Raw genomic sequence first — 24,535 nt, forward strand, 5'->3', positions numbered from 1 at the left:
TTCCTCTTTCATTCTGCATGTCTATCATGATCTACTTTGTGTGAATAATGCATCTTACTCTCCAAGAAATGGCTACAAATTTGCACTCTCCTTGAATTTACATGAAAGCATTCAATACATGATTTAACATGGCTTCACTTTACAATTTATAAAGTGTATTAGCTGATTTTGATACCATTGTGTCTAATATATAAGAAAGAGAACCAATGTAACAAATCATCAAACTTATGTTCAGCAAATCGACAGTCCATGACAAGAAAAAAAAATGAGGCAAATATGAAAATGATACAGATACACTGAAATGATATAATATATAGTACAGGTATCCAAAATGAAAAAACATTATCATAGTGATGACAGATTATATACAACATGAAAATGTCATCAACACTTCCAACTTCATGGAGCGATAAAATGAAGTGAAATGTTGGTTAATCCATGAAAAATTAAGCTTTGGCCTTTACTTGTTAAACAGATACATACAGATACAATAAAATGTATCACATCATACATTTCTTCTGGTTTTTTTTTAAAGTAATGTTCATGTTTACATGATTTAGTAACAAACAAAAGTGAACAAAATGTGAAGTTTGAATATTCCATTGGCGAATTAATTTCAAAAGCCTTTTATAAATTATTACAATTATATTAAAATCAGTAAATACTAAGCACAATTTCATATCATCTCTAGATCCCATCTATGTCATGGCATTATGTAATCTACTGGTAGGGCAGTTGAAAACTAGTTTATTCCACATAAGGATGAAGTCTGAACTTACTTTAGGTATTAATGGTTGTGCTTGCTGCAACACATTACTTGCATGAATTCAGAATAAATAAAACACAATATCTCTTTGGAAAAAATCTTTTACCACAGCTACATAGCAGCTTTCAGGCATGAAACAAGAGCAATTTCTTTTAAGTAACTTGAAATACATGTATTAAATGACTGCAGAATGTAAAAGGAAGTTGGGAGTGATTTGTTAATTTTTTTTGACAGAACAGCAACCAATTACAGATATCACCTTTATATAGATGGGAAATGATTTAAAGAAATCAAATCTAATGAGCCATACTCACAGGCACACCCCAGAGTTGGAAAACAAGACCAGTGTAAGGATAAATAATGTGGATGAATGTAGTGAATGGTGAACGATTTAAAAATGAAAATGCTTAACATGCCAGCAGTAAGGGTAGCTGTCCTCATTTGCTAGCTTTATATGCAATAATCATAATGCTGCAGCTGTAGGCAGCAGTTTAGCAAAGCAGCCTACCATGGATTTGAAACTCACATTGCAATGCCACCAAGTTTGGCGAAGGGGAACAGAGGTCTTTTGTAAGATTCTGTTGAATTCCATCACATTCTTGAGCTACCTCCCTTTCTGGCATTTTTATCATGACACAAACCTTGTATTAACATCACCTGAATTCTGAGATCAAACCTGTCCTTCAGTCACATTCCATTATGTGCCATTTTTCTACTCTGTGCTACAAATAGAATACATTGAATGAAATCATCCAATTATCAAACACTGTGGGCAGTGTCAGTGAGAGAAAAGAAGATCATCAGATCGAAATAGTAACTTCTAATTACGAATAAAGGCCTGTTCATACCAAGTACAGTACAGGCAACGGGCCACGTTTTTGCTATGGTGCGCCAAAAGGAACCATGTCTGGTTCTGCTAAAAAAGAATCAGTAATTCGGTACAAAATCACCCAAAATGTTTTTCTTATTAGACTAGTCAAAATCAAGAGCAACAAAATCTACAGAAGAAGATTGATTTTGTAACAAAATTATTAGTGGGGAAGTGATATGATAACAGAAGCAGACATGGTTCCTTTTGGCGCACCATAGCAAAAACCTGGCCCGTTGCCCGTACCGTACTCGGTGTAAACGGGCCTTAACACTACAAATTTGCTTCATGGTCTTAGTGTATCCACAACTTTTAGCACCTTGACTTTTTGGTATTTGAGCACAACTGAAAAATTTAATAGGAGAAAGTCAAGAGTAATTTCAATTCTCAGTATTTCAGCCAATGGTTTCATCTGGTTCCAAATGCCACCCTTTTTGCCGAGTTCGAAAGAATGCTTGCTTTTGTGGGCTGCTGCCTTTAGTTTTATGTGATAAGTGAAAGACAGACGACATTTGAGGAGGACGTGGCTTTGACTAAATACATGCAGCAAGCTACCTCACGTCTAATGAATTGCTGACAGTTCATCTACACAAAGGGCAAAGGAATCATGTTTAAGGAATCTCTCGACAAAAAAAAAAAAAAAGAAGAAGAGAGATTGAATGTTACAAGCACAGCGCTGCACACATACACACCACCACCACACACTCTGCGTCAAGCTTCATAATGGATGGTTTGGCATCTACAGTATTGGACACACAAACAACGTACAGTGTGCTTTGCAGTCATATACACAAGAAAATTTCTATTCAGTTTGATCTTGTTGGGAAGGGCGAGGTCTGTCATTTACTAGGAAATTAGATTATACTACAAAATTCTCAAAAGCTCTCAGCTTTAAGAAATGCTTTGTGAAAAAATACAGCTACCCCTGATGTTGAATCACACTTAAATTTCTTCGCAGTACATGCAGTATGTCATTTTCATGAAAATTAAAGAGAAGTGAATCTGGTTTTTATCATCCAAAATATGAACAAGCAACACTGAGCCATTAGGTTATCACTGGATATTACCACATTATTTTTCCCTCTTTGTAAACTGTGTAACTGGGCAAAGTATCCAATGCATTCAAAAGCGAAGAGTTTTGAAATGTTACTTCCCAAAAGATATGGCTCTTAGTTGCCCTGCGCCAGCCAGCATTAGATGGGTTTGAAGCACCCCACGGGATATTAGCTTGCTTTCTACGGGAGAGATGGCATAATTTTGGAAGAGTACAAAATGCATTATCTTTTAAACAGTCAGAGCATTTCTCTGATTCTCTGCTGTGGTGGGTTAGATGCGTACTTACGCTGGCAATTTCAAAATGCATTAAAACCATGTATGACTTTATAACATTTTTGTTCTGTTCCACGGATTCACAATTATTGTGGATTGGAATGCTCACGTCTACTGTTCAATTTCCAAAGGTTGCATGTCTTTCAAATTGGGTACTCGCTCTCCCATCACCCTGTAGACTACACCCCTCCCCCACAAACACTCAAACATACGCACACACAGACGTGGTTGTTCACTTACAAAGAGCATGTCAATGTGATGACGTCAAGGGGATTTGGAGATAAATTGGGCCAAGGTGAATTCACATTACTAGATGCAACACACACGCCATGCAAACTGCTGGTAGTTCTCACTACAGTTATCTAAAGCACGTTCTGCAAAAAGTAAAGATTTTAAGCTATGAATCAATGAAATGGAAAAATGAAAGAATGGAAAAATGATATGTGACAAAAATGACTAGGAGGGAACAGCAAAGAAGCACCACAAGTTGACCAATCACTCATTTATGAACATTTAATTATGTCAATGGAGAAGAAACTGTCAAAACAACATATGAAAGTTGGTTTGAGCTGCTACATGTAACTGGCTTAGAGTTAGAGGATACCTTTAAACATCATCTTTTCCATATGTCCCATGTCACTCTAATCCCGCTAAACACCAAAATTTTTCTTGTACCCTCTCGCCAATTTCTCAACTACCCAAAAAAAAAAAAAAACAAACCTAACACAAATAAGGGTATGAGTTGTTAATGGAAAAGTATAAGAAAAAGATTGACCACTTTATAGAATTATACTGACTTGAGAAGGCCGCAAACTTACTTGCAGTAAGGTAGGAAAAAAAAATAGCCATAATCAATCATAACAGACTCACATACAAGCAGAAATGCCGCATACATGAAACATAAGTGGAAGAGGGATGGAGGTTCAATTATTATGGCCATTATCGAACACAGACACATTAGAATTTCCCATAAAACCCTGCATGCATATTGATTAGTACTATATGGGCGTATTCAATTTACCAGGCAGAATCCAATAACCAACAGAACAGCCATCAGCCTGATGCACGCCATGCTTTATTCCCCTCCTTTCGTACCGCCATCAGTTTAATCATGCTGGATGCAGCCATGAATAATGCAAAGTGCGGTCTGCAACCATCCACGGAAGGGATGTGTACGCCAGCTAGCTTCACCATCATGACTAAACTCATTGAATTTTTCAGTTTCTGTTGCAGCAACTGGTGGAAGTGAATTGTGTCGTCAAGATATTGCCTGCTAATCCACATGTAATTTGTGCAGCTTTCTCATTTGCATGCAACCAAAATAGCATTTGCTTTCTCACTCAATGTCAATACTACCATTTCCACAACCTGGCTATACTACAATCAAACTGCCCCTTTCAGACCTTCTCCTCCCCCCCCCCCCCCCCCCATTTTTCATATGAGCCCTATAAAAAGAAAAACAACAAAGGAACAGGGCCCTTTTCATACTGGAATGGCAATTGTCATGGTAACGACAAGAATCCAGCTTCCCGACTGGCTGTTGCTACAAGAAGTTGCTATTCTAGCAAGAGTTGCTTTCCTATATAAACATCTTTTTTGAAATAGGACCCAGATTCATCATGTTGATGGCACTCACCAGCATATTGCTAATATTACAGATTCTTGATGGCATAAGAACTTCCAAACTTTCAACATGTGAAAGCAATGAATGTATAGCATGAAACAAAAGGTAAGGAAGGGGGGGGGGGGGGGGGGAGGAGGCTGAACCTCACAAAATGAATATGACCCTTAACCCTGCTTCTGCTTTCAAATGTTTTATATTTCAAGCATCTGAACACCACCATGGTGCTAAGAAGTTATACATTGTAGGTAGTAATTGTCAATTAAAGCCTTTTCAATTTGATCAAGAGATAATTCAATTACAGGAGTACATGTAATTAGTACCAGGAATCGAGTCAATCCTCATTTCTCAATGAGCAATTGAGAGTGCTTTTAATTCATGTTCTCTGAACACCTACTTACGGCCCCATATTCAGTTCCACAGCTGGACACAGTTGACAAATAAAAGTCTGCTTTATGTTTTGTTTTGCAATGAGAGTGGTATCAGTTCATATTCCAGTCTTGCTCTGGAGTTTATTGCTCCAACAACAGGAAAATGTCACGCCAAGCTATCAATTACTAACAGAGAGTGACAACTTATGAGACAAATTTACTAATGGGTGATGAATGTTTCTGGGAGTTTGCAGGACAGAATGAAAATCAAGCAGTGCCACATATTTTATAGGCCAGCAAATGTACACAGAATCTTAACTAGTCAATAACTTGATTGATAACTGAATTGCAAAATGCATAACTTGCAAAAATTTAGATCCCGATATCAAAGGTAATATATATGACCTCTAATGCAAGTAATTTTCAAATTTTCTTCTGGAAAGAGACAACAGTTGTTTCTCATTCTGTTACTTTGGCCAACATATGCAAATTGAACTACTAGCAAACTTGTCTTAAAAGTGCAATTCACAAAATGTTATATTCGCAACATATGGCATTGCAAATACTTTGTTTATGAGTATAAAGCATGCTATAAACTGAAATATCTACAAAAGTGCTGACTGCTTCAGAATTGGTGTCTACTAGGATATATCTATGCTATTAAATGATGAAATTATGTGCACATTCATACAATTTTCAGTGCTTCATCTATTTTCATGTAGATCAGGGCGCACAATACAGTCACCAAACATTGTTGTGGATAATGCACTAAACCCAGCATGAAGTCACATCACGGTGCTGGCTATAATCGCTGGCATTTGTGCTAGTTGCTTTGAAAAATGAAATTTAGCATTAGGATGTTAATGTGTTGATATTTTCCTGGAGTTCTGCCATTGCATGCTCCCACATGTCATACAACAGTCCACTATAATCAAACTGAAAATGCATGTTAGGTTACGCCAATCTCCCTCTTTCTCGTTTTCTTACCTTCCCTTCCCTACTTGGATTTCAGTGAGTCACTTTACAAAACAAGCGGTAATGTACCAAAGACTATTACTCACAGCTTGACTTTGCAATGTGCCCATGTTATATCACTGGTGAAATACTGAGCAACTACTACCATGGTACGCATTTGATAACCTACTGTCGCTGAGTGATTTAGCAAGCATAAAACTGAGTAAAATTCTAATTTTTTCCCCTTCCCTCAAAATATCATGTTGATACACAGGCCCTCATAACTCAATTGTTGAAATGAATGCTACCTCCTACAACATGGAGTCTATAAGAGGAACATTTTTTTTTTTTTTTTTTTTTTTTTTTACAAAAGCTCCACAAGAACCATTAATACTAGCTACATGCAGCTAGGAAATCCTTTCTCACCTAGAGAATGAAACAGTAAATGGAGAGAAAACACAATCTACAATGTACAAGTTGAAATCCCAGTGTCCTATGAATGGCCAATATAAAACCTACCAAACTCATTCTCAATAACAAGGTATTAGCAATCTATATTACCTGTGCTACAAAAATGAACCGAACACCCAATCACCAACTGGCACTGTCACAGGGAATATGAAAAGAGCATCACTCTGAGCATGACATTACATAGAACTCGACAGGACAGCAGTGAATTGCCTCTATCATGACCTTACATGGGACATATTATCAGTATAAGTTGTGACTGAATATTATACACAATGGGTTAGGCCTCACATCCTACCATTCTGTGTAATGGATTCAGAAAAATCAGCCATAATCAAAATGAGTGAGATTGTGATGAGAATCATTAGTAGCACCTGCATACAAGTCCTGATTAAATGCGCAAACTATGAGAGATAGCTGGCCTCACAACACTATGTGCACTCAGTGATAATGCTATCATCACTCACCACTCACGACCACACAGTCATTATATCAATATTAATGGGCATAGCAAGGATGAAATCACCTATATTGACAATGCAACACAGAGGGAGAGACAGACAGACAGACGAACAGCCACAGAAAGACGAGACAGAGACAGAGTTACTGAGTGAGAAAGACAGACGAAAGGACAGACGAAGAGATGACAGGCAGACACACACACACACACACACAGAATAGAAAATACCCAAGAGCAAGGAGCACCATGGACATGAATCACACTAAATGCTTTTTAAACACAATGGTATACACAATGACATTTCAATGACAAAGGAGACAGTTTGAGCAATTGAGTAACAACATCCAGTTGCAAGTCAGTTCACCCTTCAAATTGTAACAAATCATTCACTTTTACTACACTGAGAAAATGTGTATCTTTTGTGGTATGGAAGTCACACATTAACCCTTCATAAATCTGAATGTCACATTTGTAGCAGGACACACTAAGTAGCAACAGCAACATTATTTACAAAGTTTTTGCAGGATTGTCTTCACAGAATTTTTTGCACACACTTTCTTTTTCATCTTTATTGTCATTACTCCACAGTATTGGGAGGATCTCGCATTAGTCTTTCAAAATAGACTACAGTTTTGCAAAAAAGTGTCTGGCCAGGCTGAAAGTTAGTGATGTTTGATATAAATCTGATTGCTTTTATTTATTTATTTATTTATTTATTTATTTATTTATTTATTTATTTATTTATTTATTTATTTATTTATTTATTTATTTATTTATTTATTTTTTATTTATTTATTTATTTATTTATCTATTTATTTATCTATTTATCTATTTATTTATTTATTTATTTATTTATTTATTTATTTATTTATTATTCATTTATCTATTTAATTAATTAATTAATTTATTTATTTATTTATTCATTCATTCATTCATTTATTCATTTATTTATTTATTTACTTATCTATTTATCTATCTATCTATTTATTTATTTATTCATCTATTTATTCATGCATTCATTCATTTATTTATTGAGATCTGCAGTGTTGTATCACACAGTATACTTTCATACAACACTTCCCCTAGAATCACAATGTGTTTATTTAAAGGATCAGATTCAATTTTGTATATCAGTTTCCACCACCCTTTTTATCTCTGGTTCATCACAGGAAGTACCCCATTTTAAGCATGTGCATAGAAATCTGGCAATTAATAATTCAATTATGATTCATAACTGTATCCTTAATACACAAATTATCTTGTCTATGAAATTGACTACTGGTATTATATGCATATATAATCAGTAGATAGCATTATGCAGAGATGCTTCTCCGTAACAATACGTGTGTGTGCGGTTGTGTGTATTGGGAAGGGGGATTGTTTTTTAGCAAACCTGACTGGAGCATGCATTCACCATGTTGTTTTTTTTTCACATAATATTTCTCTTTTTTATGGGGAAGCTCAAAAGAAAAGAAAAAAATTGAGCAAGAAAACTGACATCTTGCACAGGGAACATGATAAACAAATGAACAAGTCTAAGTCTGAAACCGTTTAATGTAGGTGTCATTAGCTCAAGGCAGGCAAGATACATGTAGCCTGATACCTTTCTACCAGGGGAATGTGCTGGTAATGTAAAAACTATGTGTCCACTTGCGGAGAATGCAGAAGCTAAAACTCAATACATCATCAGTCTATACTTACGGAATGCTATACAACTGCACTTTTAAGCATGCATGCTAAGATTTAGGAATTTCCCCAGCTTAGATTCAATTGTATACCAGGCCTATGCAAACATATAGGGCTATTCATTCATACCACACTTTTTGGAAAGTGACCCACTGTTACGGGCAAGAATTCCCAAGATATGTAGCATGTGAATTTCATGCATTTAAGCAAATGGCTCTTTATTCCTAGAATACCAGCAGGCTGTTTTGCAATATTGGGCCAGTAATAACTCACCTTCTTTGCTGGAACATGACGCCCTACAAGTACACACATACAATGTACCACTTCACAGAATGTTATCTACCAATACTAGTACATCCATTCAGGATTTGTGTGCACCCATCAAAACAAATCAAAAAAAAAGTGGAAGAAAAAAAAAAAAGATAGCTCACTTAAACCACTGATCAGTTGAGCTAATACAGCAAATGGGCCTGACAATATACCAGAACAATTTTTGAAACCTATCCACCAATAAATACTTAACAAAAGAATTACAATGTATATATCTATACCCAAAACATGTGTCTCGCAATGAGGATTGTTGCAACACAAATAGTCCACTCACTGATATGCAAATTTATGGAACTTGAAAAAGATGCACACAAGTGGATCAATATATACTAGTGACTGATTGAAGAAAAAAAAAGGACAACATGCAAGCCTCCAAGTATTCGTTCCCATATCTCTCACGCAACAAACACAAGACAACACCACCAAATCATTTCACTACACGTATACATCTTTTGGTATTTGTTAATGCAAGGAAATATATGAAAGCAAGTAACATAAGAGGAAAAAAAAATATTAGGAAGAATGGCTAATGGTGTATGTTTTCTCTTGATCTTTTACCATGTTGGTAAATCCGTCACAATCTTGCTGTATGAAAATAAAGTGATACAAAAGGGAAAATAAAAAGTCACTCTCTGTGGTACCTGTCATTGAAAAGGTATTTCAACACAACTAAAATGTCAAAAACAAGTACAAGGTATTCATGAACATGTTTTATATAACACAGATAACAGTTAAATATTCTATAAGAGTATTACTGTTAAAAGCATGAAGATTAAAGTCATGTTGTATTAGTAGAAAGACATGGTGTATGACATTAATCCTAATGAATAAAGCTTGAACATGACACAGAGTAAGCCTTCTTTTCTAGTTACAGCGGCTAATAAGTCCTCATGTTGCATGTCTTCAACACACCCTTAACAGGAAGATCACTTAAAAGAAGAAATAATAATCCATCCCTACTATGACACAGGTACTAAGATAGCTCTGCAGCCTAACAAAATGACCCAAGTTAGCTCAAGAGTACAATTTAGAATAAAACACAAAACAAAACCCTTTCAGCTAAATTGTGACACCTAATTAAAGAGAGAATGTTAAGAATACACATGGTATACACTGCACACAATTTCTACTTCATGAAATGTGAGCAGTGGAGTCAGCTCATAGGCACACAAATGTCTTTGGGTGTCGCAAGTGCTTTTAGTCAATCAGCCACCTCAAGAAAACAGGTGGAATAGTGAAATGGTCTCACAGCGGTGGGTTCTACGCACTCCAACTAATAATAGTGTGTTATATGTTTTATAGCACCATTCATCTCAGTATTCCACACAAAGTAACCAGGAAATAAGCAATGGGCAAAGGCTTAGACAAGTCTGCTATGGTGACATTAATTTTCGTTGGTGAGGTGTGTTTATCTGCTGGGAAGCAGGTGTACTTTTGGCATGTTGTCAATCTTTGTCACTACTGCAAAATGCATCAAAGAGGAAAGCTTGCTTTCCCTATTAAATGACTTGGCTTACTTGACGCTTGTCAATGGCACCGTTCAAAATGGGCGACCACAGCATTACTCCCATGTAGAGAGGTCTAGCTGGGCTGAAGGGTGTGCAATCTATCTTAGATCTGAATACACACAGGGAGAAGCTGCCACCCCCCCCCCCCACTCCACCCCACCCCACCCTCTCTGGTTGTAAATTGACTCTCTACACAAGATGATGGATGCTGATTCCCTTTCCTCCATCCATCAATCAGGTCAAAACAACACATGGTTGACTAGTGGCTCTGGATAACAAGCCTACCAGCCAGTACACTTTAAAGGGTGTCTGCAATGTAGTGTAGCTCTCACAACTTGAAGAGCCAACATGCATTATGACTATCTACTGCACAAGGCATATTCTCAGTATGGATCTGCCACTAAGATTTGAGCACATCTACAGAAATTAAACAGTTTACATATTGGGTTGATTTATTGTCATAATAAAATATAAAGATCATGTTCTAGCAAATCAAGCTTGATGAAGAGGGTGAGGAAATTTCTTCATAATCACACATTGATATGTTTGTTTTACCCACTGTGACATTTATAAGCATTTCCTTTAGGGGGAATAAAGAATTTTCTGTCAAATGCCTGATGAAATCAATCTTTCACATGGAATGAGCACCAACATCCTTTTCCTCATGCATACTGCATACATACAATAGAAAGGTAGCAAACATGAAGGCGAAATGAATGTTATGTATGCTTAGCATCTGCTCAGCTCCAGGCAAGTACTACGATACCTTCCAGTATTCATTTGTTAACTTGCGTCACTCTTGATCCATTTAAACGTGAAGCCCTGTCTTAATCACGGGATCTCTATCCACAATGTGCTGACATTTAACACTCGACAGGGAAATTAATGTGAGAGGGCAGAGGGAGACACAGGGAAAACATGTTTGAGCACGATTCAGGCTGCTACGTTTTGTCAGATAGCTACACCTTTATTCTGTCACATGGTCAATCTTGGGCATCGACATTTCTTATCTTTTATTCCTCCCCCACCTCAAAGCATTTGCTATTAACAGAAGGAAAACAAAAAGTTCTTGAAGCAAAGAGTGTGTCCATTAGAACTTAGGTAACACCGAGGGCTGTTTTTGCCAGCGTAAAGTTCATGTAAGTGCCTGACCACAATAATAATAATAATAAAGATAGATAGTACCATGACTGATGAGGCGTTAATAGCATATGATATGGGATGGATGAATGAAAGTAATAAGGGGCTACAGAGGGTGCTGAGGGAAGGTGCATGGAGGGGGAAAGTAAGTAAGGTAAGGAGATGGGTGCCACATTAGTTTCGGGTGTCGATTTGGCATTCAAAATATAGATTTCAGTGAAAGCATTATCTCTGTTTCCACATTCAGTGACAATGGTGTGTGGATTATTGATGTATAATGCCTTGTAGGAGACTGCTGAATGGTTTGTTAAGTGTATGGCAAGGACAGCAGCCTGATCAATATATCTCCAGTCGCAGTGTCCCAATGCCACATGAGAAATAATATGGATACACCAAAGCCCTGTCGCATGAAAAATTTGGGTACGATAGTAACTCACAATATTAGTAGCCACCACAGAAACAAACAGAAATCCTAAAAGCCCCTTGGCTGTTTTGATGATAGTGCCGAGTGGCATCTGTCAATTTATAGTAAGTACAATGGAAGAAACGGGAGGATCTGCTGGGCAGTTCCTATGATAGTTGCTGTTATGGGTATACTATCAAGGCACATAATTATGCAACTGGGCCATTGACTTGTATTTGCATTTGCATAATTCCTAAGAAAACACGATGCATGTTAGATGAGGAATGGGAATGTGAATCTACCACGACTGTAGAAGTATATATAAATGTGAACAAGACAGGAAATGAAAGACAGGAATACACTTCAACTCACATTCATTATCATTCCGAAAAACATAGTTTAGTGTTTAGATATGATGAGGCAGACAATACTAGAGCCTTATTATCATAGAACTTGAACTTCAGCTGAATGATTTGTCAGTTTCATGCAGTGTCCATGTGCACAATTTTATCATGCAGGGTAAGTGGGCAATACATCAATGTTTATAAAACCTTTCAAATATCAGCTAAATTCTGTCAAAATTAGGAATTTTGAAGGATTAGGTTCCCTCCTTAAGACTCTGCCCCCCCCCCCAAAAAAAAAAAATGTTTGTAGCTCTTTTTTTTTTCTTCAAAATACATGTAGTAAGGGACAAATACTTTGGGTTGGATTACCTGCGTACTGCCCGACCTATGAGAATACACATTGCAGGGTGGGAAACTGATATCCACTTGGACTCTTAGACACATGATATACACATTGGCCCGAATTCACGAAGGTGGTACAAATGAAACCATGGTTTAAACCATGGACAAAAACCATGGAGCGCCAAGTGTCGCATGGAATATTTTGTTACGAAATCAGTCATTTCGTCGATGCAATGATTATTTTGTAACGAAATGACAACACTTTGTATCTAAATGAACAGTTCGTCCACGAATCATTAACGAAACGGTCATTTTGTCGACGAAATGACCAATTTTGTAACGAAATATTCTGTGCGACATTTGGCGCTCCATGGTTTTTATCCATGGTTTAAACCATGGTTTCATTTGTACCACCTTCGTGAATTCGGGCCTCAGTGTAGCTTCATCATTGCCTGCATGCTACGTGACAGCATCAAACCCACTTCCCTATAGAACTTTCACCTCCAGTAACAAGTAGCATCTGTGCAATTGGTTTACTGTACAAATTACGGCAATTCTCTTGTGTTAGTGAAGGAAAACATGAAGGAAATACCTGCACACAGTCTACAAGCAGGACAGATTTGCATAGTGTTACTTAGGCTTGCGTTTAGCATGATTTAGAGTGCTGTAAACCACATCTGGTGCAAATATTTCCTTCTTAGGTGACTACAAGATGTGCCACATTTCACAGAAAAAGACGAAGATAAACATTTGGATTTAGCTTCAAAAGACCAATATGATACTGATGGTATGCAACAACAAGCGTCTCTGTACTAGAATGTGGATATGACTGATTTTAAAGTTATTGCATGGTGTTAAAAATGGTCATTCTATCTCAGTCCGAGTTCAAACAGTGTATATTTGTATGGTATGAGTGTAGCATTCCTAAAATTAACTGCATTCGCAAAAAGCGACGAATCATTTCATGCATACATTCATCATGCAGTAAAGCCCAAAGTACCAGCATCGAGCATGTTGCACACAGCTATTGTACAGATACAAGGAGGAGGGAGATGGGAAAAGAGATAGTGAGAATGAAAGCAAAGACCCGTTTCAGAAAACACTCTGCATCAGTTGCAACTTACAGTAAATGCAGTTGCCAAGGTAGCAGCCAGGAAATATCCAATCAACCGTGAGCATTCAGGCTGTTGCCATGGTAACTCATTAATACAAGCTGCAAGTATCAGCAAATGGATTCCTGAAACGAGCCTTATGATCCACAGTCTGAATTCTTAAGGAAATATTAGTACAGATCTAACAAATAACAAGATTATGGTTTCAATTTTTAGTGTGCTACAGATGGAATGGATCTGGTAAGAGACTTCTCACAATTTTTGCAAGTAGAACATTGTGTGAATATTGTGTGTAAGTTCTCTTGGACCTGGTAGATTGCACGTGGTATTCATAGCAGGCAATATGAGTCACATGCAAAAGGTCACAAAACGGCCATTCCTTCTGATGACTCAATAAGCTGCACTTCTAAACATGAATGTTGTTTCGTCAACAGTTTACAAATTATACCTTGTATTTTTGGCACTGATACCATCTACTAAAGCAGGCACTGCAATACTTATTTCCTTCCTACAGCAGCCACATCAAGTAACCCACTCGGTATGAAGTTTAACTTTTCAAGCAATCAATTTGTTTTTTTTTTTCGTCCATTACAGGAGAAAAGATTAAGTACAGTATTAAAGTTTAATGCCAAACTGAAATGGGCTGTCAAGGTTTTTTCTCCCACAACGTAATCATGCCACGCACTGCAGAGAAGATTCTGGTAATTATGTTGATTGTCTGAACGAAGTTCTTCAAATTGAAAGTCTCCCTGGGGCATTTGCTAATTACCCAATTTTTAGTCATAATGGCATTCTGTCTAAAGAGTAAACCTTGCATGACAAAATAACATGAAAATAACTACTCTCATTATTGGCTTATATTTTTCAACGTGTTCACTAATTGTGACTCCCATTACCGCAAAACCAAGCTAACCTTTTGACAGCAGAATGCGTAATAACCATTCATGAACAGACTTGCGTTTGTTTGTTTTTTCACTCTTCCATTCTTTTAAATATTCTTTCGAAGCACTATCATTATCATCATTGCACTTTTATTAATTGCCACATCAAATTTTAGTGTTATCCCCACTGTAATAAATGTTTGCCATCATTCTGATCATCCATAACATTAATGATGCATTGAATTCTATGCATTGATATTACTGTTTTATCTGTATCATTACCATCACTATCAGCCTCACTTTTAAACAAGTAAGCATAAGTGACATTTCTATTATACTGTTGAATCATGTCGGGTCTGAGCAAATTACAAGTGGAAGCTATGAACATATCTAACCCTCAATGTTTAAGAACTCTGCCCCCAATCTTATTCAAAGATGGAAAAACAACAACAAAACAAAGCATTGTCGTCTTTGAGATATAAAGCCAAACAGAACAATTTGATGAAACATTCTCACTGCGGGACAGATATCAGAAGATACTAGTAGCAACAGGCCACAGGAAACAAATCTTAATATTATATTCACTCATTAAATTCCACACATCCATTTGAAAGAAACAACTTTAATATTCATAGTTCTAGTAACAGACTGGTCAACTTTTATTATATGATCCTTGGCCTATCAAATTTGAAATGTGACATTGGAAAAATATTTAATCAAATCTGCAAATTCTTCCAATAATTTTACAAAAGAGAGACCTCACTTCTATATTAAATGATGACTTCATGCTAATATTTACATGGTTTTTCAGCAAGGAAATATTTCACATATCAATTTATGAGCCAAAATGACTTCACTTGCCAAAACAGACAATAAAGAACAAACAAACCTGACACAAAAAGTTTCTGTATGTTGCCCCCCCCCCCCGAAACAAAATGTAACTTGATCATCATGACCTGAAAGTCTTCAAAGTTATTCAGCAAACTGAAACATGTCCTTGCTAAGGTGTATGTACCATCATGAACAATTGTGTACAGTTTACATGCCAGCAGGATAATCAAGAAAAATTTGTACTCTTCTTTATGAGTGTAAATGATGAGCTTGGATGAATATTAACTTCAAAATCATGGGAACACAGCCCAGTGGATGGATACAAGTCAAGTCAAACCTGTTGGATTATTATAGCATCGATAGACCATTAGTGACACAAGATTCCACTGTGACTGCCTTTTTTCACAATCAGCGTTGCAAATGGAATTTTCAAAATAAGAAGGCACACAACAGCTGGAAGTGGATAAAGCAGAACTACAAAAGATAGCCCAAATTAACTAGCAGATATGGTATTCAGTTATCATTCATTTCCTGGGGGTTTAGTGACCCTTTACCACATTAAAGTTGTTTTTTTTTTCTTTTTTGAAAGGAGGCAAAAGCCATTTCACTTTTTATTTTACAGGTATGATTTTCATATTCAGACTAAATGTTAGTATGTGCATGTCCATTATCTGTCTCTTAGTAGTAATAGAAAAACAGAGCATTGTAGGAAAATTGCTCCAAAATGACCACCAGCCCAATTTGGAAATCATTACTAAAGAAACTTCTCCTCAGAGCCAAAATAGTTGAAGTAATGTTATGCAGGTTGTAATCTCATGTGACAGTTAGTGTTCACTGTCTCGTCTCGAATGTCAGGGCTGCCAATATTCCCATATCAAATGCAGGCAGATTCTAAAGAGCAATCTGGGGGCATTTCATGAAGCGTTTTGGGTGATTTTTTTTTTCCTGACAAACTGTTACTAGTATAAGCTACTGAAATCCTTGGATCAGATTGGCTGAGAGCGAATTTATCTGACAAATCTGTCCGACGAAACCCCCACAGAGATAAAGTTGTTTATTACATGCATCTTAATAGGCCAAAATAATTTCCGAATCACAAAGGCTTTTACATATTTATCATCAGGACAGAAGTTACAAGAAATTTCATTTTTCATGGGGCCTCCTGCAGAATTAGGGAGACCTGACAGCCCAGCAATAACTACCCTAATATTTCACCCTCCCAGAGCTGTGGTGTGCCTTTAAGAGGAATGTGCAGTAAGGTGAAGAGGCAAGCTGAGAGAAGCAATGTGCATGACTAGCTGACGTTCAATGGTGCGGATATGCAGCAAGATGAGAAGTTGGTGTGGGGGTTATACAAGGTAACATCATCTACTGCAGTCTCTAGTTCAGAGAGGAATGAACACAAATACATGCAAGAATTCCACGAACAAATAACCAATTCATGTTTGGGTGGTTGTTGCTATGTTTAATAAATCTGGTTTGTTTTGTTTTCTTGCTAATGAAAAGAAATGCTTTTAACTTCAACACACAGAAAAGACAGTGGATTAAAGGCACCAAAATGAACAGAATAGGAAAAAAACCTGAAAACAAAAATAGGTCTAAATAATGAAATAGTCTTGATAACAAGTAGGTAAAGAAGAAAGACACTTACAAGCTCGCTTGATTTCATGTTGCTACACATACTGATAGAAAAGAAAAGGATAAAAAAGTTACCAATGCAGTACTTTACATCAGTGTAGCTACATCTAGACCCATTTACACGTCTGAGTGCTGAGTAACAGTTTGCTTTCCAGACAATCATGCCTATGCTTCAGGTTTACACAAAATATATTCACAAAGACTTTATGGTGACGAATTCCCTTGTCTTATGACATTTGCTGAAATACTGAATGAAAGGAGACTTTAAAAATTCATGTACATTGACTGTCACAACCAGCAATCTGGAATGCTGCAGAACTCCACAGCCAAAAGCTCCAACATATTCCACACTGTGTCATAGTGACACATCATCAGATAAAACCATCTTTCATTTATGTGATACAACTTGTTACAAGTCAACACGGGTAATTTTTTTTTCCATAGCGTATTCCCATGATATTGCATAACTCTTCTTTCAAACAGATCACTTTGGCATTCTTCATGAAAACAGCAGTTAAATGTCATATCTCATACATGTAAAAAGAACAACAACTTGATTTACGTGTGGTGTTGGAAATTACAACATGCAACAAATGGCCAACTGTTAGCAAATTAGAAAACGCAAAACAGCAAAATAACAGGGCAAAACACAACAAGCATCTAACGAAACACTCTACTCGAGACATTCCATCTTTTCAAACACTTCTAAGCACCAATGCTATGCACATTATTCATTAATGAAGGAGGCAAAGATATTTGCATCTTCATTGACATGAGAGAGATTGCACTTCACTGATAGCATGTTAGCTACTACAAAGTTACAGGAAACTCATTGAAGCCCAGTGTCAAAAGTGACCAAAACCTGTATTCATGCCTCTACTGAAACAAAATTGTGGGTAAAAGGGAGTCTGTAACAAGCAACCAATTAAAACCTTTCCAAAAAAAAAAGAAAAAAAAAAAGAAGTAGAAACATGACATAAAACATGACATACTGTACGTGTAAAACAGAATACAGAAAACACGTAAACAAGAACTCACACACTCACACCACACATATCCACATACATACAAACACACATACAGATATGCTAACATGATTATCCACAATTATATGTTATAACTTCCATACTCATGCATGTGACAATTCCCATTCGTGAATGAAAAAAAAAAAAAAAAAAAAAAAAAGGATGAAGAAAAATTCAAGGTATGCAAGTAGCTGGAAAAGTACTTTCATATTTGTCTTTAATAATATGGATGTATCATAAATGAGATGGATTGATAGCAACCTGATGTCAGATATGATAATCTACCAAACTTTTCAATACTATTATGATTCAAATACTGGTCATTCAGCAGAAAATTATACAAACTACTTACACTGAGATATCAATAATTGACCATCATTTCATGCAGGCACTTACTTTTGGAGTTCACCATTTTGTGGTGATTTTACACAAAAGCATGGAAATATTCCCATCTAACACTGTGAACTTGTATACAATTTGTTGCTGCAGCTGATACAGTTTTCTAATGTTTTGTTTTTTTAACACAATGTCAGCTTTTCAGCCCAGGGACAAGAAACAATGACACTTGATGCTGTGAATTCTAGAAAATTCAAGAGTCTCTTCCACTGCCAATAACTTCATCTGATTTGCCATCAATATTTACATAATAATCACTTTGATTTAAATTCCTTCCACTTGATATGTATAAGTCCCCCAAAAAAATTACATAAGATGATATCATCTTGTGTGAACCTGCAACATGTTTTCTAGGGAGTATGTTCCCTTTTGCATTTCTCAAATTTCCCTCATTTACAGTAGTGTAAAATTGTACAATTTAAGGAAACTTATAAAACTTTGTAAAAGTTCAAGGTACACACATATCAAATCTTGATCAATCATTTGTTGTTGTTTTTTCACTTTTTTAAAACTTCTGTGCATTATTCAGCATCTTCCCTACTGAGATTGTAAAAAGGATAAACAAAGAATATTACTTGCAGTTGTATACTTTTGCTTTTCTAAAACAGTACTTGAGCTTTGAGTGGTTATCCACTAATTTGAATTACATGTATATGTAGTGCATTTACTACAATTTGACACACATAATTGGTAGGATTTCCAATTTAGAATGAGGGTTCTCTAACAAATCATGACAGCTTCTTGCCTGTGAGAAGTTAATGTGTCTTGTTTGCATCTTGGAAGTAAAGATTGTAAAAAGAATAATAATAAACAATTTTATGAAATTTTCGTTAAACTGTTGAATATAATGGACTGATGGTCATTCTCATGGGTCAGTGCTTGGTATGATTTAAACACAAATGGAAGTGGAAATGGACTACTAAGCACAGATGTGTGGAGTGCAATTTCACCACATAATCATAAAGTCTCACTTCATTGATATTCTATTCCATTTTAACTTCTTGCTACATGTTAGGTTCTGCTTATATAGTGATGAGCATGGACACATGAAGTGATCAAAGAAATAACTTTGTTTGTTTGTGGGGTCAAGTTAAAACAAACTTTAAAGCAGATAGCATAAGAAGAGCAGTCCTGTGAACAATGTCACAAACGCAACTATACAAACTTGTATGTAGACCAATTACTGCTTATATCTTTGACCATGGGGAGCATATTTTCTTCCAGCCTATGCTTTAATGTTACATGACGAAATGCTTCTTTCATTGATCAGGGGTTTTTGTGTTAGTAGTGATATTAGTACAAATTACTGATATTGCATGGTGTATTGTCATAATAGCTTGCATAGTAGTAGGAGTAGCAATTGTTGTGATAGTACAATGTAGTTGAATACTGATACAGTAGTACTGCAGTAGCAGTAGTGGTAACAATTGTGGTAGAAGCAGTTGTAATCGTAGGAGTAGTAGTTGCAGTTGCAAGAGTAGCAGTTGTAGTAAGTAGTAGTAGTAGTAGTAGTAGTAGTACAGTGGTCACCCGTTAATCGGGAACCGCTTTAGCGGGAACCCAGCTTAAGTGCAATTTAAAACTTGATGTAACAAATTTTTCACCTGTTATTTCAACCGCTTACTGTAAAAGTGGAAATTTTCGCGGTGTTCAAATTTTCGCGCATTTCGCGCAACCAGAAACTAGCGCGAAAATAAAAGCACGCGAATATTTTTGCTTGCCATATGTGCCTGTGCGTGATGTCTTGATTCCGCGGAATTAAAAACATGCGAAACTCTTCCGACCCGGCCAAGCGCGAAAAATTAGTCACGCGAAAATATCCACTTTTACAGTAATCAGAACCATGAACTGCTTTACTGGGACAAATCTGGCTGAAACACTTCCATTATTCATCATTAATGTCAAAAAATGATAAGTAAAATCCTCAAAAATGAACTTTGAACTCATTTTGTGGATCAAGTCAATGAAGGCTTGTTCTGATGATGCATTCGCCAAAATTATAAGACTGCTGTGTCTTTTCTTATCACCGTTTTGTGTCTACATGTCATAGCACGCCGCCCTTGTTGCTGTGGGTATCGGCTGGTTTGATAACTGTGCATGGTTAACTGTAATGCCCACATACTGAACTTCATGTTGTGGTTTGAAAGGGCCAACAATATCAGCCGCCGCTTAAGCGTGAGCACCGCTTAAACGGGAGAAAAACTTGTCTCCCGACCTCTCCCAATTAAGCTGTGAGCACTGTAGTAGCAGCAGCAGTAGTAGTAGTAGTAGTAGTAAAAATAGTAGCAGCAGTTGCAGTAGTTGCAGTGACATAAACAAATTCAGTGGGAGAAAAAAGTAGAGGCATTAGACTTGAATCTGGTACCTAAGAGCCAAGTTAAAAGAAGGTCCATACAATCAGAATGGTGATGTGAGAGGGTGGGAAGTCATGGGCAAGGAGCCCAACAGGTAAAGGGAGGGGATTAGAGCGAGCAGGAGGGTGGACAGACAAAAGGCAGAGGAGAGCGGACAGACAAAAGGCGGAGGAGGGTCAGTAATGATCATGAGGATCAAGGAGGCAACCATTGAAGGAAAGGATGAATAGGGAGGCAACATCAAAGAAGATAAGGAACACCAGAAGGATATGGAAAGGGAAAGAGTGAAAAAAGCAACAGCAAGGGAAGGGGGGGGGGGGCTGAACAAACAGGGAGCCCTAAAGGTGTACCAGGAGGAGGCAACAAAAGGAAGTAATCAAACATATCAAAGTATATACACATTTAGTAATGGCAAAAGTGACAAAGGAATAACAGTAATGAAAAAAATAATAATAATTAATATATATTTATATATACAGATAGATAGATAAAAGAAATAAAATAAAGCACATGTGAAAACTAGGGGAGAGAAAATTGTATACATGTATGTAGATAAGCAGGCAGGGCAAAATAAGCACAAGTATGTATAAACAAACAAACCTAGTGTGTGTATGTGTAGGCGGAAAAGGCTGTATAAAAAAGATTCGGGCTATAGGAAGGAATAAATTGGGGAAAAAAGGATCTGCAAATGAAAAAAGCGCAAAGAAAGAACAAAATGAAATTAAAAAATGAAAAAGAGAAAAATAATAATGGTGGTAATAATAATTCATTACTGTTATTCCTTTGTCACTTTTGCCATTACTAAATGTGTATATACTTTGATATGTTTGATTACTTCCTTTTGTTGCCTCCTCCTGGTACACCTTTAGGGCTCCCTGTTTGTTCAGCCCCCCCCCCCCTTCCCTTGCTGTTGCTTTTTTCACTCTTTCCCTTTCCATATCCTTCTGGTGTTCCTTATCTTCTTTGATGTTGCCTCCCTATTCATCCTTTCCTTCAATGGTTGCCTCCTTGATCCTCATGATCATTACTGACCCTCCTCCGCCTTTTGTCTGTCCGCTCATTTTTCAATATGAACGCCTGAATGGAATGAAGGCATAGCCACAATGTCAAACTACAGTTCAAGTAGTAGCAATTGAAATACACATGGTAGTAGAAGAAGTAAATATAGCAGGAGTACATAAGCAGTCACAACAGGAAATACTGATGAAGTAGCAATATTAGCAAACAGAGTAATCGTACATGTAGTGGCAATAATACTAGTACTAGTACTCACAGCAGGAGTGATAATTGAAGTTTTAACAGCAGAAGTAATAGTAGTGGAAGTAAGGTGATAGTAGTCATAGTAGTAGTAGTAGTAGTAGTAGTAGTAGTAGTAGAAGTAGTAGTAGTAGAAGTAGTAGTAGTAATAGTAGTAGTAGTAGTTAAGTATCAGTAGATATAGTACATGTAGTAGCAAAACAGAAGCATTCATGGTAGTATTTTGTGGAAGTGACATCAGAAATAGGAGTACACACTTGTAGTTGTAGCAGCAGTATCAGAAATAGTTCCAGTAGCCAGAAGAGGTATCATGATATGTACATGTCTTAGTAATACTATCACAGTGGTAGAGACTGCTGCAGCACAATACATCATCACCAATATCATGATCACCTATTCTCTTTAAGCCAACTCACAAACATCGGATATTAGAAGACAAAATAACTCTCCCACACAAAAGAATGATACCAATGATAGTAATTGAATGAGATCACTTGAATAGGGTAAATGAGACAGCTGCCATACCTTGAGAGCCAGACACGTCGGGACGTTGCAAATGACTGAACAAGACTCGAGCATCTAACCTGGCAATCACCAGCACAAACATGCAGGACTGAATAAGCTAACTGTAACTTATTAATATTCCTCTGCCTTGTGGATATCAAAATCAGTTTTTAAAAAAATAAACAAAAGAAGCTAGAGGTTGTTCATATATAATGAACAGCCTCTACTATATAACTACAGTCCCGAGGAAAGGTGATACAAATTATCTTAATTCATCTTGAGAACAGCTTTCAATGTAAATCTCAAAATCTTCTCTCTTTCCAATTTTACATGCCATCCTACAAAAATTTATTAACGAATGAATATACCAACAAACCTTATATCATGCAATTGAGCAAATATAGAAATATAACCCTGAACAGTTCATCTTGATGTGCTGGTAAATGCTGGATTAGACACTCCCAATGTTTTGGTGACATTTAGCATTGTTAAAGGTAGCAGCCCTTTGCTGTGCAAAACATCATAAGGGGTTCATAAAATGATACAGGCTATTTGTGGGCAAAAATGACAACTCAATGAAGCAAACATATCGGAATATGAGATGTACAGCCATAATGCAACACTAACATGAGAAATCAAATGCTTTTACCTTATGGCAGCTGGAAGGTGCCTTTAGCATTCAAAGAAAACGAAAGGAAATTCAAAGAAAGTTTTCAGTTTTCTCGCAAAACTGGACAGTACACTTTTAATTTGATCTGAAATTTGACACACTCTACCTACTTCTGATGACCATCTCCATCAGCAGAAGATATGGTATTCAGTGGAAGCTTGGTGGGGTTGCAAGCTCGGGTTACTACCTTTAACATGGCCCCTATAGCATGCTTGGGGGTTGTCATGAAATATAGGAGACAGAGAAACACAGATGCACAGAGATCTTCTGTTGTCGTCATTTCTTTTAAATAGTTAATGCTACAGACAGAATTTAAACAGTCAGCCAAAGACAACAGTTCTTCAGAGAGATAGGAGAATATCATGAAAACACAGCCACAAGTCATTTTGGATGGGAGGGTAGGAATGCAGGTGGGGGGGGGGGTAGGAGGGAGACAGTTGTGCATGTTCCTGCTTGCAACACATACAAGCGATCAAAGAAGATGTTACTGAATACCTACAATACACCCAATTGTGCTGGGTTTCCATGTGCATTGTTAGTAGCTATCATGGACAAAGATCACAAATATGCCACAGCTGCTATCACTGCCAGCACTTGGGTACCTCCAGCCTACAGGAAGAGGAGTTAACATAGCTAGGAAATAAAGGGCAACCAATATCCAGGTACAGGAGTACATATCACCATAACCTGTACAGTGCAGGGTACAAAGTGCTTTCCTTCCATTCATGTACACAACATCTTCATGTTACTGGTCCACTCATCAAAGCACGCAAAATGTAAATGAAAGTTTATCTGTGCATGACATATGACAAACGGAAAGAGTGAATGTATGGTGTTAGAAACAATATAACTGAAACTTCCTCCTGAAAGACTTTGGATTTTCCGGGAATTTCCTATCAACTTTCTTTTTCAAGTTGCGAATTCAAGGCTACAATCAAACAAATACCTTTTGTTACATTAAAACTGTGACTTGTATTATCATCCTAGGCCTTAAGGAAGAAGTCACTTGCTGTTATTTCTATGCAAGAATTCTATCATTCTTTAAACAAAGGCTATCTCATTCAGTGGATTCACAACTCTGTGCCACTCGAACAAGAAGTGGTTACAGACTGTATTACGCAGTGCATCATGGGACTGAGATAAAGTCATCTAAACCAGCCTACTTGAAAGACCAGCACATTGCTCGTATGTTTGTTTCACAGTGTTTGGGTTCATAAAGGGTCTGTAACGAAGACATTAAAAGCACTGAAAAAGTCTATTGAATAATGATGCATTTC

The 24,535-nt window shown here is 36.9% G+C and overlaps 1 protein-coding gene and 1 long non-coding RNA gene across 2 annotated transcripts in view; both read right to left on the reverse strand.

The window, feature by feature from the left end:
• LOC139730816 (uncharacterized) overlaps window positions 1–24,535 on the reverse strand; it is a 76,149-nt gene that overhangs the window by 16,865 nt on the left and 34,749 nt on the right. The window lies entirely within an intron of this gene.
• LOC139730817 (uncharacterized) overlaps window positions 7,822–24,535 on the reverse strand; it is a 28,029-nt gene continuing 11,315 nt past the window's right edge. Inside the window, exons 4-5 of the long non-coding RNA XR_011710945.1 lie at window positions 17,066–17,096; window positions 7,822–9,438 (exon numbers count right to left, since the gene is read on the reverse strand). This is a non-coding gene — a long non-coding RNA (uncharacterized lncRNA). The remainder of the gene's footprint in view (window positions 9,439–17,065; window positions 17,097–24,535) is intronic.

Source organism: Diadema antillarum, unplaced genomic scaffold (genome assembly GCF_040938485.1).
Source record: "Diadema antillarum isolate AM-2024a unplaced genomic scaffold, OU_Dant_1.0 seq00000338_RagTag, whole genome shotgun sequence".
In the NCBI taxonomy this organism is placed as follows: domain Eukaryota; kingdom Metazoa; phylum Echinodermata; class Echinoidea; order Diadematoida; family Diadematidae; genus Diadema; species Diadema antillarum.